The following is a 14197-nucleotide window of genomic DNA, read 5'->3' on the forward strand; positions in this document are numbered from 1 at the left end:
AGAGAAAAAAAAAAAGCAAACTAATGCAGCCACCACATCTAATGACTGGTAAGCTCCAATATATTACATTTTTGGTTTGGGGTTTGACCACTTTACGCCCACCCGCCGCAGATATACTGCGGCAGGCAGCCGCTCCCCTGCTCACCCTACATGTTCAGAGCTCCAGATCACGAGGCTAGGGGGCGACAGCGCGCCGCCAGCGGCACGCTTCCGCCCCCGCTCATCAGCGGGAAGCCGATGCAGAGGGTAGGCAGCTCCGATTGCCGCCTGACACCCGCGATCGTTCCCCGCTGAGAGAGAAAGGTCAGCTGTTATATATACAGCTGACCGCTCTTCTCCCTGGAATAATCATAGAGCTTCTATATAGGATCACATGTCTCTATGGTCATTTCAGAAGCCTTGCCCCCCACAGTTAAAATCACTCCCCTAGGCTCACATTTAACCCCTTGTTAACCCCCTTCCCTGCCAGTGTCATTATTACAGTAACAGTGCATATTTTTAGCACTGATTACTGTAGTAATATCACTGGTCCCCCCAAAAGTGTCAAAAATGTCAGTTAGGGGTCCGATCTGCAATGTCGCGGTCCCGCAAAAAAAAAATCGCAGATTGGCGCCATTACTAGTAAAAAAAAAAACAAAAAAACAATAAAAATTACATAAATCTTTCCCGTAGTTAGTAGACATGATAACTTTTGCGCAAACCATTCAAAATATGCCTATTGCGATTTTTTTTCCCCCAAAAAATAAGTAGCAGAAAATAAACTGGCCTGAAATGTTAAAAAATTTTGATTTTTAATTTTTTTTTTTGAGAATTTTTATATAGCAGAATAGGAAAAAAATATATATTTTTTTTTTCAAAATTGTCGCTCTTTTTTTGTTTATAGCGCAAAAACCGAAAATCGCACAGGTGATTAAATACCACCAAAAGAAAGCTCTATTTGTGGGAAAAAAAGGACATCAATTTTATTTGCACGACAGTGCAATTGTCCGTTAAAGTAATGCAGTGCCGAATAGCAAAATAGGGCCTGGTCATTAAGTGGGCAAATCCTTCCGGTCTTAAAGTGGTTAATACCGCTTTAAATACACTGGACCTGGTGCGGTTTCTTTCGTCTTTGACATTTAATCTATAAAAACCACTGCAGGTCCTTCATTTTTCTTTCTGGGAATACAAGTTATATTTCTGTATGCAGGGAAAGGGCTGGCTCAGGGATTATCTAGAATAGCTTCCCATCCCCATCCCTCAATCCTAAATAAACACAGAGACGGAGTCTACAACTCCCACTTTAAGAACAAATCCTCGCACGCTGAGCATCAGGCAGACACAGCGACCGGACGTTCTGCTGGTAAGGGGGTTACTTCTTAATTCTGCTTTTTATTTGATTTTGGCCAGCTTTCTATACCCAGATACTTTTGTTGGAATAAATATACAGAATTTTCCTTTTCTTTCTTTTTCTCGCACTTTTTTTCCACTTTCTTCATAGCACTGACCCATAAGAGAGCTGGAATGAAAAGGCTGAGCACTGAGCCACTGACTAGTCCTTAGTGTCAGATTAAAGTGTATGTATAAACTAATCTTTTTTTTTAGATTTTGACTAGCCTACTGTAAGATTAAAACCCTTGTCAGGTTTTTATTTATTGCAGTCTGTGTCCCTACTGGGGACCGCTGTCACACGGATAGAAAGGGATTGAAAATAAAAAAAGTTAAGCTGACTAAGCACTTGTAGAATTTGGCACAAATGTTCACATGAATGAAAATTCTTAGTACATTTGATGACTTGATAAAAGTTGTATAAACATATTTCAAAATTTCAAATGCTTTTTCCATTTGATTTTGGACTTTCCTGACCAAAAATCGCATTCACTTTTAGAAATTCGCTCGTCCCAGAAATCTTTTCCATCCTGCTCCTTCGAATTTTCATTTCACTGCAGTCAAAAGTGAATGTTTTTTTTCCTTTCATATGATTTTATTGAAGTTTTTCATAAGTGAATGTTTTTTATTGCTGTCTTTGAACAATTTAATTGTTGACATACATAGGACGTTCTCACTCAGTAAATTTAATGACTTAAACAAATGAAATTAATTCATTTTAAATAATTGTATTTATTTTAATAATTTTATTTATTTTACATTTTTTAAAATATTTTAATTAAATATTATTTTATTTATTTAATTATTTTAAATATTTCAATTACATTAAAATTAAATATGTTGGCCATACGTAGAACGTTCATATGAGTATTTGTACGAACATTCTCAGTAATTTGATGACTTGATCTATAACATTCAAATTTACTTAAACCGTTCAATTGGTTTTACCATTTGATTTTGGAATGAATGGACTTTAATACTTTGGTGCCTAAGGAGTTTCAAGTTCCGGTACCTGTGCCAGGAGTGCACTCTCAGCTCGACTGGTTTACCATGTTGCGTTCAAATATGTTGCCTCTTGGCACTAAGGCCCACCTGCTGGGAGGCCGCATATTTGCATGTTGGTCAACAGGTCAACTTCCAAAAGCCACATACGTACAGTAATTTTCATTCAAGAAAAGTTTTCCACACTGCTCCATCAATTTTTCTCTGCAATATGCTAGAAAATGAGTGTCAATTTGACCCCACTGACGACAAAGAACAAAATATTTAGAACAAAATTCTACTAGTGTATGACCAGCTTAATACTTGTCACCAGAACAAGCAGGTTAGGGAGAATTTTTCATTGGGGGGGGGGGGGGGCACCTTACCACTGCTTAAGTTTGAAAAAAAAAACATTTCTTACTTCCTTTTGTGTCTCTAAGACAGGAAGTACCTCTACCAAGATGGCCACCTCTATACGTAGAGACACAGTGCAGAATAAGGGGTCAACAAGTCAGCTATGAAAGCCCCTTGAGCTTTAGTGAAAGGGAGCCTTGACTGGTGGCCCAGTTGAAGGCTAGGTTCACCGTAAAAATAAATAAATGCACATACCTTTTCAGTTAAAAAAATGTGCATTTACTTTTTTCAGGAGCCTGCAGAGCATTTCACCCAAGTTTAGCAGATCGGAGGTGCAATGCCAGGCTCCTGAACATACTCAGGACAGTGGACGTGCAGGAAGAATCAATGAACTACAAGAGAGCTCATTGGCACTCTCAGTTCATTGAGGACTTGTAGTTCATTCATTTACATAACTCTGTAAATGAATGATGTGGCTGTGCAGGCAGAGCCCCACATAGGCAAGCTCTTTTTAAGTGTCAGCAGGTGCAGGATGAAGGGGTGTAGGCGGGTGCTCTTTAGTAACATTTGACCCCCTGAAGCCTGGTACACACTATCAGTTTTGTTTTTTCATTCAACCCAGCGGGCTGAATTTTAAAAAACGAAAAAGCTCAGGAGGAGATCCCGTACTAACAATCCGATGTTAGTACAGCAATCTCCCCTGCTGAGCTATTGTGTTCTGACAGGGGGACGGCCCCCTCACCCAAACACACCATTGGCCCAGGGCACTGATCGGATGGCGATAGGCAGATCTTTTCAGTCATACCCCTTCAACAGAAGCCAGATGTTTGACCGGCCTCTGTCAGAATGGCTGCTGTACAAACCGCTCAATTGTCGGAGACGATTTCTGTTGATACTACCCAATATTTGGCCCGTGTATATGGAACCTAAAATACTAATTTATTACTAACTAATTACAAATTAGTCACATGTTACAATCTAAATACGGGTGTAACATGTAACATGTTACTAAAGGTGAGGTTATCCTTTAAAATGGGAGTTAACAATAAGGTAGATAAGCTAAAAGTAGCTCAATTGTGATTATCCAATAGGGGATGGGGTGAAAGGGTTGAGCCTGAAGTCCAGTTAAGGCTACGCTGAGGCAAGCACCACTGACCCGAGAACCTTCAGCCCTCAAAAGAGTTGAATACCCACCTTTCCCTCTCTTGATGATGTTTGTCACAACAATTTTTCTGTGTTTGCCAATGGTTAAAGTTACTTCAGTGAGCTAGGCTCATAAGTGGATTTTTTGGGTAAGTCTACTGCCTACTTGGCACTCATGGTAAGGACGGGCCTATTAGGTTACTGTGCAGGTGTGCTCACAGTATTTTTGTGACTGGCACTGGTTATGTTGTGAAAGTTAGTAAAGCTGCGGCTCCCTTCCAACTTCAAGTCTCCATGTCATCCTTGGCCAAGGCTACATAATATGTATGGTTATAGTTTTAGGCCTATGCCTTGGCTCTCATCAGTCACAGGGCAAGATGATCTGCAAGGAGACCACAGGCAATACTGGAGACTGGTCCTTGTCCCCTGTCTGCTTTTTTTTTTGGCACAGCTTCTTGAGTTTCGTTCCTCTTTAAACTGATCAACCAGTTATTCTTTATTTATCAAAGTACATACCTCTTTTACTGGGCTTGTGCAGTAATTAGGAGAGACAGTCAAGGTTCCCGCTATTTGTCCTAAGCACAGGCAGCTTTTACATAGAGATATATCTATTAGTGATCAGCGTTATATATCCCAGAGTGGCAAAGACTTAATTTTCTTTACTGTATTTAGGTTCATTCAAGAAAAGATAGCTGTTCTAAGTTCCTTCACCCCCCAACATATAAACATTGGTGACCCCTCTGGTCTCTTGCACCAGATTGTGGCTCCTTTCCCAGGCCTGCATCCTGTCACCTTATCTGTCTGCTGTCACTCTTCCTCCATCTTCCCTTTGCTTAATATATTAGCCTATTATTTTTATTATTATTATTTTTTTTTAGGCATTCCTGTTGCAGAATAGCTTCAAAAGCAGGGGTACTTTATTTACTTGTTATTTAGGTTACAAACAGCATCCTGTATAGCAACTTATCAATGGCAATAGGACACAACAAAGAAAAAAAACCTTTGACTTGAGGGACTAGTAGTTGATATAGAGAAGCTTCTCCTGGTTCCAGTAGATGAACACAATGGTGGGAGAGTGATAGTTCTGGGAAGGGGGGCATTCATGTGAACCTGTTGCTTTTCCGTTCATGGTGAAGTTGATTACTTTATAGTAGATGTAAAACCTAACTGAATGTCACATCACTGTGTATCATAGACAGTTCTATTTTTTCCTACATTGTTGCATCTTAGGGCTGCTGCTGAATATGCTCCAGCAATGACTGAACCTCACTTATCAGGGCAGGTTTCCTGATAGTGATAGCAGTGGTCTATGCCTTGATTAAGCGTTTTGGAAATACCGTTTTTTGTCTCTATCATTATATAGCCTCTGTGTGACAGGGTGACAATACAGGGACAATACTGGGAAACAGGGATATTGCATTGTGACTTGATAACAGGACATTCCTGTACAATGATCTGCATAGCAGGATTAACAGGAATTATTGTAATGAAAGCTGCAGAATATTATACAATTATACACTGCTCAAAAAAATTAAAGGAACACTTTGAAAACACATCAGATCTAAATGGGGAAAAATCTCATGCTGGATATTTATACTGGTATGGACTGGGTAATGTGTTAGGAACAAAAGGATGCCACATTGTTTGATGGAAATTAAAATTATCACCCTACAGAGGGTGGAATTCAAAGACAACTTGGAAATCAGTAGTTTGTATGGCCCCCACGTGCTTGAATGCATGCCTGACAATGTCGGGGCATGCTCCTAATGGGCTAAAGATGGTGTCCTTGGGTATTTCCTCCCAGATCTGGACCAGGACATCACTGAGCTCCTGAAGAGACTGAGGTGCAACCTGGCGGCATCGGATGGACCGAAACCTAATGTCCCAGAGGTGTTATATTGGATTTAGGTCAGGCAAGTGTCGGGGCCATTCAATGGTATCAATTCCTTCTTCCTCCAGGAACTGGCTGCATACTGTCGCCACATGAGGCTGGGCATTGTCTTGCACCAGGAGAAACCCAAACCCATTGCACTAGCGTAGGGTCCGACAATGGGTCCAAGGATTTCATCCTGATACCTAATGGCAGTCAGGGTGCAATTGTCTAGCCTGTACAGGTCTATGCGTCCCTCCATGGACATGCCTCTCCAGACCATCACTGACCCACCACCAAATCGGTCATGCTGAACGATGTTACAGGCAGCATAATATTTTCCACGGCTTCTCCAGGTCCTTTTACAGTACATCTGTCACATGTGCTCAGGGTGAACCTGCTCTGATCTGTGAAAAGCACAGGGCACCAATTCTGATGTTTAATGGCAAATGCCAATCAAGCTCCATGGTGCTGGGCAGCGAGCACAGAGGATGGCTGGCCCCCAAGCCACCCTCATAAAGTCTGTTTCTGAATGTTTGGTCAGAGACATTTACACCAGTGGCCTGCTTAAGGTCCTTTTGTAGGGCTCTGGCAGTACTCATCCTTTTTCTCTTTACACAAAGGAGCAGATACTGGTCCTGTGATTGGGTTAATGACCTTCTATGGCCCAGTCCAGCTCTTTTAGAGTAACTGCCTGTTTCCTGGAATCTCCTCCATGCTCTTGAGACTGTGCTGGGAGACACAGCAAACCTTCTGGCAATGGCACGTATTAATGTGCCATCCCGGAGGAGATGGACTGCCTGTGCAACCTCTATAGGGTCCACGTATCATCTCATGCTACCAGTAGTGACACTGACCCTAGTCAAATGCAAAACTAGGGAAAAAGAGTCAGAAAAGATTTAGTAGGGAAAATAAATGCCAGTGGCCTCCACTAGGGTTGAGCGAACACCTAGATGTCCGTGTTCGACGGGTTCGGCCGAACTTTAAAAAAAAGTCCGGGTCCGTGTCCCGGACTTTTACCGAACTTTTCCCGGACACCGAACCCCATTGAAGTCAATGGGGACCCGAACTTTAAGGCACTAAAATGGCTCTAAAACACCAAAGGAAAGGGCTAGAGTGCTGCAAATGGCAGCAAAACGTAATTAAGAGCATGGCAAGTGCTCTGCAAACAAATGTGGATAGGGAAATAACTTAAAACAACAAAAAAAAAACAGAAAAATAAAACAATGTTCTTCTTCATCTCTGAAGGACGAGGCCCATATGGAGTAGGAGGGAGGTTGAGGTGGTGGTGGATGTGGCGGTGACATAGGCGTGCGCACAGGGTGTGCTGGGTGTGCCTGGGCACACCCTAATCACCTAGGGCACATAGCATTGCCAGTGAGGAGATGGGAAAGATCTCCCTGGGACCTGCTCTGCTCTATTTCTCCTTGCCTACAGGTACATGGCCCCGATACATTACTCTCCCTGCTGGCAAACACATGCATGTGTATTTCAACTTTGGGGTGCACACCTTAATGCAATAGGCTGCGCACACCTATGGGCGGTGTAGGTGGAAGCGGCGGTGGAGGAGGACCAGGGCCGGATTAACAGCATCATGGGCTTGGTGCTGAGGATTTTGAAGGGCCTTAGGGCCGTGCCTTGCCATGCACCCAGAGGAGGAAGGGTGCAGCCATGCATGCCTAATTCAACATGGGATGCTGTCTCTGAAGCCCATAAACACATCCATGCATCGCCAACTGTCCCTCCTTGTCCGGCCTTCACGCTGTGTGGGGAGGTTCTGAGGGTGCTGCCTGGGGAAGCGAGCATAGAAGCCAGACTTCTGTGTTTACAAGTGACAGAAGAGCGGTAACAGTGAATATGGCCAACCCGGGGCCTATATAAAAGGTAGGGGCCTGGAGCTGCAGCTCCAATAGCCCCTACATTAATCTGGCCCTGAGGAGGAGGACGAGGTAGCCAACACTGCTTCTTTTCACAAATTTTAAATGAGGGTACACCCCAAAAGAGTGAGAAAGAGCAAAAATGGAACAATGGGTGGGTAAGGTCGGTATCCATTGCTATTCTGCATAAGGTACGGAAAAGTCCCGTGGGATCCATGCCTGGTTCATTTTAATGAACGTGAGCTTGTCCACATTGTCTCTGGACAGGCGGCTGCGCTTGTCTGTTATAACGCCCCCAGCCGTGCTAAATACCCGTTCAGATAATACACTGGCTGCAGGGCACGCCAGCACCTCCAAGGCGTAAAGGGCAAGCTCAGGCCATGTGCCCAATTTGGAGACCCAGAAGTTGAAGGGGGCAGACCCGTCATTCACTACATGTAGGCGTGTGCACACATACTGCTCCACCATGTTGGTAAAATGCTGCCTCCTGCTAAGACGTTCCATCTGAGCTGCTGGTGCTGCTGTTTGTTGTGGCGTGCTGACAAAGCTTTTCCACATTTCGGCCATGCTAACCCTGCCTTCTGAGGTGCTGGCGGTGCCCTGGTTGCGTTGGCGACCTCCTCCTCCTCCTCCTCTGCCTTGTGCTTCCACTGTGGCCCCGCTGTCAGATGGGAATGCCAGCAGCATGGCGTCTACCAGCGTGCGCTTGTACTCGCGCATCTTGCGATCGCGCTCCAGTGAGTGAATTAAGGACGGTACGTTGTCCTTGTAACGGGGATCCAGCAGCGTGGCCACCCAGTAATCAGCACAAGTTAGAATGTGGGCAACTCGGCGGTCGTTGTGGAGACACTGCAGCATGTAATCGCTCATGTGTGCCAGGCTGCCCAGAGGCAACGAAAGGCTGTCCTCTGTGGGAGGTGTATGGTCCGTGTCCTCTGTATCCCCCCAGCCACGCACCAGTGATGGCCATGAGCTGGCCTGGGTGCCACCCTGCTGTGAACATGGTTCCATCTCCTCCTCCAGCTCCTCCTCCTCCTCATCCTCCTCATCCTCCAGAACTGTGCCCCTGCTGGACAATTGCGTCCCTGGCGTTTGCGTGTGCAGGAACCCACCCTCGGAGCCCCTTGCGAATGACTGCCCTGAAAGCCTTGGAAATGTTACCTCTTCATCCTCCTCCTCCTCCTCATCCTGTGCCACATCCTCTTCCATCATCGCCCGAATTGTTTTTTCAAGGAGGCATAGAAGTGGGATAGTTAAGCTGAGAACGGCGTCATTGCCACTGGCCATGTTGGTGGAGTACTCAAAACAGCGCAACAAGGCACACAGGTCTCGCATGGAGGCCCAGTTAAATTAAATAGCGGAATAGAAAATATGATCCAAAAAAAGTGTATGTATATCACACGTACACAACCACACTAGGCCCCAATTACTATTGTTTGTACCCCTAAAAGGCTAGATGAGGAGTAGGGGGAGTATGGAACAGGCAGCACCCTCAAACCTTCAGAAGTATGAGATGAACCCCAACAACTTGGAAAGGTGGATCTCTCTCACACGTACCGACACAGACTATCCCGCAATTCAATTGATCCTCAAAGGTTTTTATTGAATAGCGGAATAGGAAATATGATCAAAAAAAGTGTATGTATCTCGCACGTACACAACCACACTAGGCCCCAATTACTATTGTTTGTACCCCTAAAAGGCTAGATGAGGAGTAGGGGGGGTATGGAACAGGCAGCACCCTCAAACCTTCAGAAGTATGAGATGAACCCCAACAACTTGGAAAGGTGGATCTCTCTCACACGTACCGACACAGACTATCCCGCAATTCAATTGATCCTCAAAGGTTTTTATTGAATAGCGGAATAGGAAATATGATCAAAAAAAGTGTATGTATCTCGCACGTACACAACCACACTAGGCCCCAATTACTATTGTTTGTACCCCTAAAAGGCTAGATGAGGAGTAGGGGGGGTATGGAACAGGCAGCACCCTCAAACCTTCAGAAGTATGAGATGAACCCCAACAACTTGGAAAGGTGGATCTCTCTCACACGTACCGACACAGACTATCCCGCAATTCAATTGATCCTCAAAGGTTTTTATTGAATAGCGGAATAGGAAATATGATCAAAAAAAGTGTATGTATCTCGCACGTACACAACCACACTAGGCCCCAATTACTATTGTTTGTACCCCTAAAAGGCTAGATGAGGAGTAGGGGGGGTATGGAACAGGCAGCACCCTCAAACCTTCAGAAGTATGAGATGAACCCCAACAACTTGGAAAGGTGGATCTCTCTCACACGTACCGACACAGACTATCCCGCAATTCAATTGATCCTCAAAGGTTTTTATTGAATAGCGGAATAGGAAATATGATCAAAAAAAGTGTATGTATCTCGCACGTACACAACCACACTAGGCCCCAATTACTATTGTTTGTACCCCTAAAAGGCTAGATGAGGAGTAGGGGGGGTATGGAACAGGCAGCACCCTCAAACCTTCAGAAGTATGAGATGAACCCCAACAACTTGGAAAGGTGGATCTCTCTCACACGTACCGACACAGACTATCCCGCAATTCAATTGATCCTCAAAGGTTTTTATTGAATAGCGGAATAGGAAATATGATCAAAAAAAGTGTATGTATCTTGCACGTACACAACCACACTAGGCCCCAATTACTATTGTTTGTACCCCTAAAAGGCTAGATGAGGAGTAGGGGGGGTATGGAACAGGCAGCACCCTCAAACCTTCAGAAGTATGAGATGAACCCCAACAACTTGGAAAGGTGGATCTCTCTCACACGTACCGACACAGACTATCCCGCAATTCAATTGATCCTCAAAGGTTTTTATTGAATAGCGGAATAGGAAATATGATCAAAAAAAGTGTATGTATCTCGCACGTACACAACCACACTAGGCCCCAATTACTATTGTTTGTACCCCTAAAAGGCTAGATGAGGAGTAGGGGGGGTATGGAACAGGCAGCACCCTCAAACCTTCAGAAGTATGAGATGAACCCCAACAACTTGGAAAGGTGGATCTCTCTCACACGTACCAACACAGACTATCCCCCAATTTAACTGATCCCCAAAGGTTTTTGATTAAATAGCGGAATAGAAAATATGATCCCAAAAAAGTGTATGTATATCACACGTACACAACCACACTAGGCCCCAATTACTATTGTTTGTACCCCTAAAAGGCTAGGAGTAGGGGGAGTATGGAACAGGCAGCACCCTCAAACCTTCAGAAGTATGAGATGAACCCCAACAACTTGGAAAGGTGGATCTCTCTCACACGTACCAACACAGACTATCCCCCAATTTAACTGATCCCCAAAGGTTTTTGATTAAATAGCGGAATAGAAAATATGATCCCAAAAAAGTGTATGTATATCACACGTACACAACCACACTAGGCCCCAATTACTATTGTTTGTACCCCTAAAAGGCTAGGAGTAGGGGGAGTATGGAACAGGCAGCACCCTCAAACCTTCAGAAGTATGAGATGAACCTCAACAACTTGGAAAGGTGGATCTCTCTCACACGTACCAACACAGACTATCCCCCAATTTAACTGATCCCCAAAGGTTTTTGATTAAATAGCGGAATAGAAAATATGATCCCAAAAAAGTGTATGTATATCACACGTACACAACCACACTAGGCCCCAATTACTATTGTTTGTACCCCTAAAAGGCTAGGAGTAGGGGGAGTATGGAACAGGCAGCACCCTCAAACCTTCAGAAGTATGAGATGAACCTCAACAACTTGGAAAGGTGGATCTCTCTCACACGTACCAACACAGACTATCCCCCAATTTAACTGATCCCCAAAGGTTTTTGATTAAATAGCGGAATAGAAAATATGATCCCAAAAAAGTGTATGTATATCACACGTACACAACCACACTAGGCCCCAATTACTATTGTTTGTACCCCTAAAAGGCTAGGAGTAGGGGGAGTATGGAACAGGCAGCACCCTCAAACCTTCAGAAGTATGAGATGAACCCCAACAACTTGGAAAGGTGGATCTCTCTCACACGTACCAACACAGACTATCCCCCAATTTAACTGATCCCCAAAGGTTTTTGATTAAATAGCGGAATAGAAAATATGATCCCAAAAAAGTGTATGTATATCACACGTACACAACCACACTAGGCCCCAATTACTATTGTTTGTACCCCTAAAAGGCTAGGAGTAGGGGGAGTATGGAACAGGCAGCACCCTCAAACCTTCAGAAGTATGAGATGAACCCCAACAACTTGGAAAGGTGGATCTCTCTCACACGTACCAACACAGACTATCCCCCAATTTAACTGATCCCCAAAGGTTTTTGATTAAATAGCGGAATAGAAAATATGATCCCAAAAAAGTGTATGTATATCACACGTACACAACCACACTAGGCCCCAATTACTATTGTTTGTACCCCTAAAAGGCTAGATGAGGAGTAGGGGGAGTATGGAACAGGCAGCACCCTCAAACCTTCAGTATGAGATTGTGTTCACTGTACCCCACAAAGATTGAGTTCACTGCACCCCACAATGATTGTGTTCACTGCACCCCACAAAGATTGTGTTCACTGCACCTCACAAAGATTGTGTTCACTGTACCCCCCAAAGATTGTGTTCACTGCACCCCACAAAGATTCTGTTCACTGTACCCCACAAAGATTGTGTTCACTGCACCCCAAAAAGATTGTGTTCACTGCACCCCAAAAAGGATGTTGTTCACTGCACCCCAAAAAGGATGTTGTTCACTCCACCCCAAAAAGATTGTGTTCACTGCACCCCACAAAGATTGTGTTCACTGCACCCCAAAAATGATTTTGTTCACTGCACCCCAAAAAGGATTTTGTTCACTGCACCCCAAAAAGGATGTTGTTCACTCCACCCCAAAAAGATTGTGTTCACTGCACCCCAAAAAGATTGTGTTCACTGCACCCCACAAAGGATTTTGTTCACTGCACCCCAAAAAGATTGTGTTCACTGCACCCCAAAAAGGATGTTGTTCACTGCACCCCAAAAAGGATTTTGTTCACTGCACCCCAAAAAGATTGTGTTCACTGCACCCCACAAAGGATTTTGTTCACTGCACCCCACAAAGATTGTGTTCACTGCACACCAAAAAGGATTGTGTTCACTGCACCCCAAAAAGATTTTGTTCACTGCACCCCAAAAAGATTGTGTTCACTGCAGCCCAAAAAGATTGTGTTCACTGCAGCCCAAAAAGATTGTGTTCACTGCAGCCCAAAAAGATTGTGTTCACTGCAGCCCAAAAAGATTGTGTTCACTGCAGCCCAAAAAGATTGTGTTCACTGCAGCTCACACACAGAAAAATGGATGTGGATCACTGACACCTGCCTATCTCCAATCCCACACCACACAGCAATATCGATTGTAGTTTGTAGAACACAGTTTCCCTAAAATTCAGCAGACTCTGTCCCTAACAGGATTGAGAAGAGATCGTAGATCAGGATTGAGTGCAGACCCCACCCCCCACACAGCAATATCGATTGTAGTTTGTAGAAGACACTGACCCTATATAATTCAGCAGACTCTATCCCTAAAATGCCTACAACTCGCCCTGCCTAAACACTCCGACCTGTCCCTCAATTCTATCCGGACACAAATGGTTTTTTCCTGCCTATCTTTCCCTAATCAGCAGCCAGCACGTTGATGTGTGCTCTGTCCCTGAATCTAAGCAGCATAATGACGCCGCTGCGGCTGCCTCGAACTTATAAAGACTTGGTCACATGCTTCAGACGGCCAATCACAGCTACTGAGACATTTGCAGGCATGGCTGGGATGGCTTAAGGCACACCAGTTAAACGATTGTTGATTGGCTGTTGAAAGCCCGCCATGAAAAGAGCGCCAAAGCATGCAAAACCCGGAAATAAAACGACCGAACACGGATTTTTACCCGAACATACAGTAAAGTGTCCGTGTCCGTGTTCGGGTACAAAAAATCCAATTATTCGGTACGAACACGAATAATACAGTCCGTGTTCGCTCAACACTAGCCTCCACCTGTAAAACCATTGCTGATTTGGAGAGTTAAACTCTGACTAAAAAAACGTTCCTTTAATTTTTTTTGAGCAATATATATATATATATATATATATATATATATATATATATATATATATATATATATATATATATATTATATATATATATATATATATATACACACACACTATATTACCAAAAGTATTGGGACGCGTAACTTTATTCGCACATGAACTTTAATGGCATCCCAGTCTTACCCGGTAGGGTTCAATATTGAGTTTGGCTACCCTTTGCAGCTTCAACTCTTCTGGGAAGGCTGTCAGCAAGGTTTTGGAGTGTGTCTATGGGAATGTTTGACCATTCTTCCAGAACCGCATCTGTGAGGTCAGGTACGAGAAGGCCTGGCTCACACTCTCTGCTCAAATGCACCCAAAGGTGTTCTATAGGGGTTGAGGTCAGGACTCTATGCAGGCCAGTCAAGTTCCTCCACCCCAAACTCACTTATCCATGTCTTTATGGACCTTGCTTTGTGCACTGGTGCGCAGTCATGTTGGAACAGGAAGGGGCCATCCCCAAACTGT

At 44.1% G+C, this 14197-nt stretch overlaps 1 protein-coding gene across 1 annotated transcript in view; it reads left to right on the forward strand.

The window, feature by feature from the left end:
- Nucleotides 1-1256: 1256 nt before the first annotated feature.
- Nucleotides 1257-14197, forward strand: part of ANGPTL6 (angiopoietin like 6) — a 69405-nt gene continuing 56464 nt past the window's right edge. Inside the window, exon 1 of the mRNA XM_082252982.1 lies at nucleotides 1257-1342. The gene's annotated coding sequence lies outside the window, so the exon portion shown is untranslated. The remainder of the gene's footprint in view (nucleotides 1343-14197) is intronic.

This window comes from Pelophylax lessonae (assembly GCF_965119305.1).
Source record: "Pelophylax lessonae genome assembly, chromosome: 4".
Taxonomy (NCBI): Eukaryota; Metazoa; Chordata; class Amphibia; order Anura; family Ranidae; genus Pelophylax; species Pelophylax lessonae.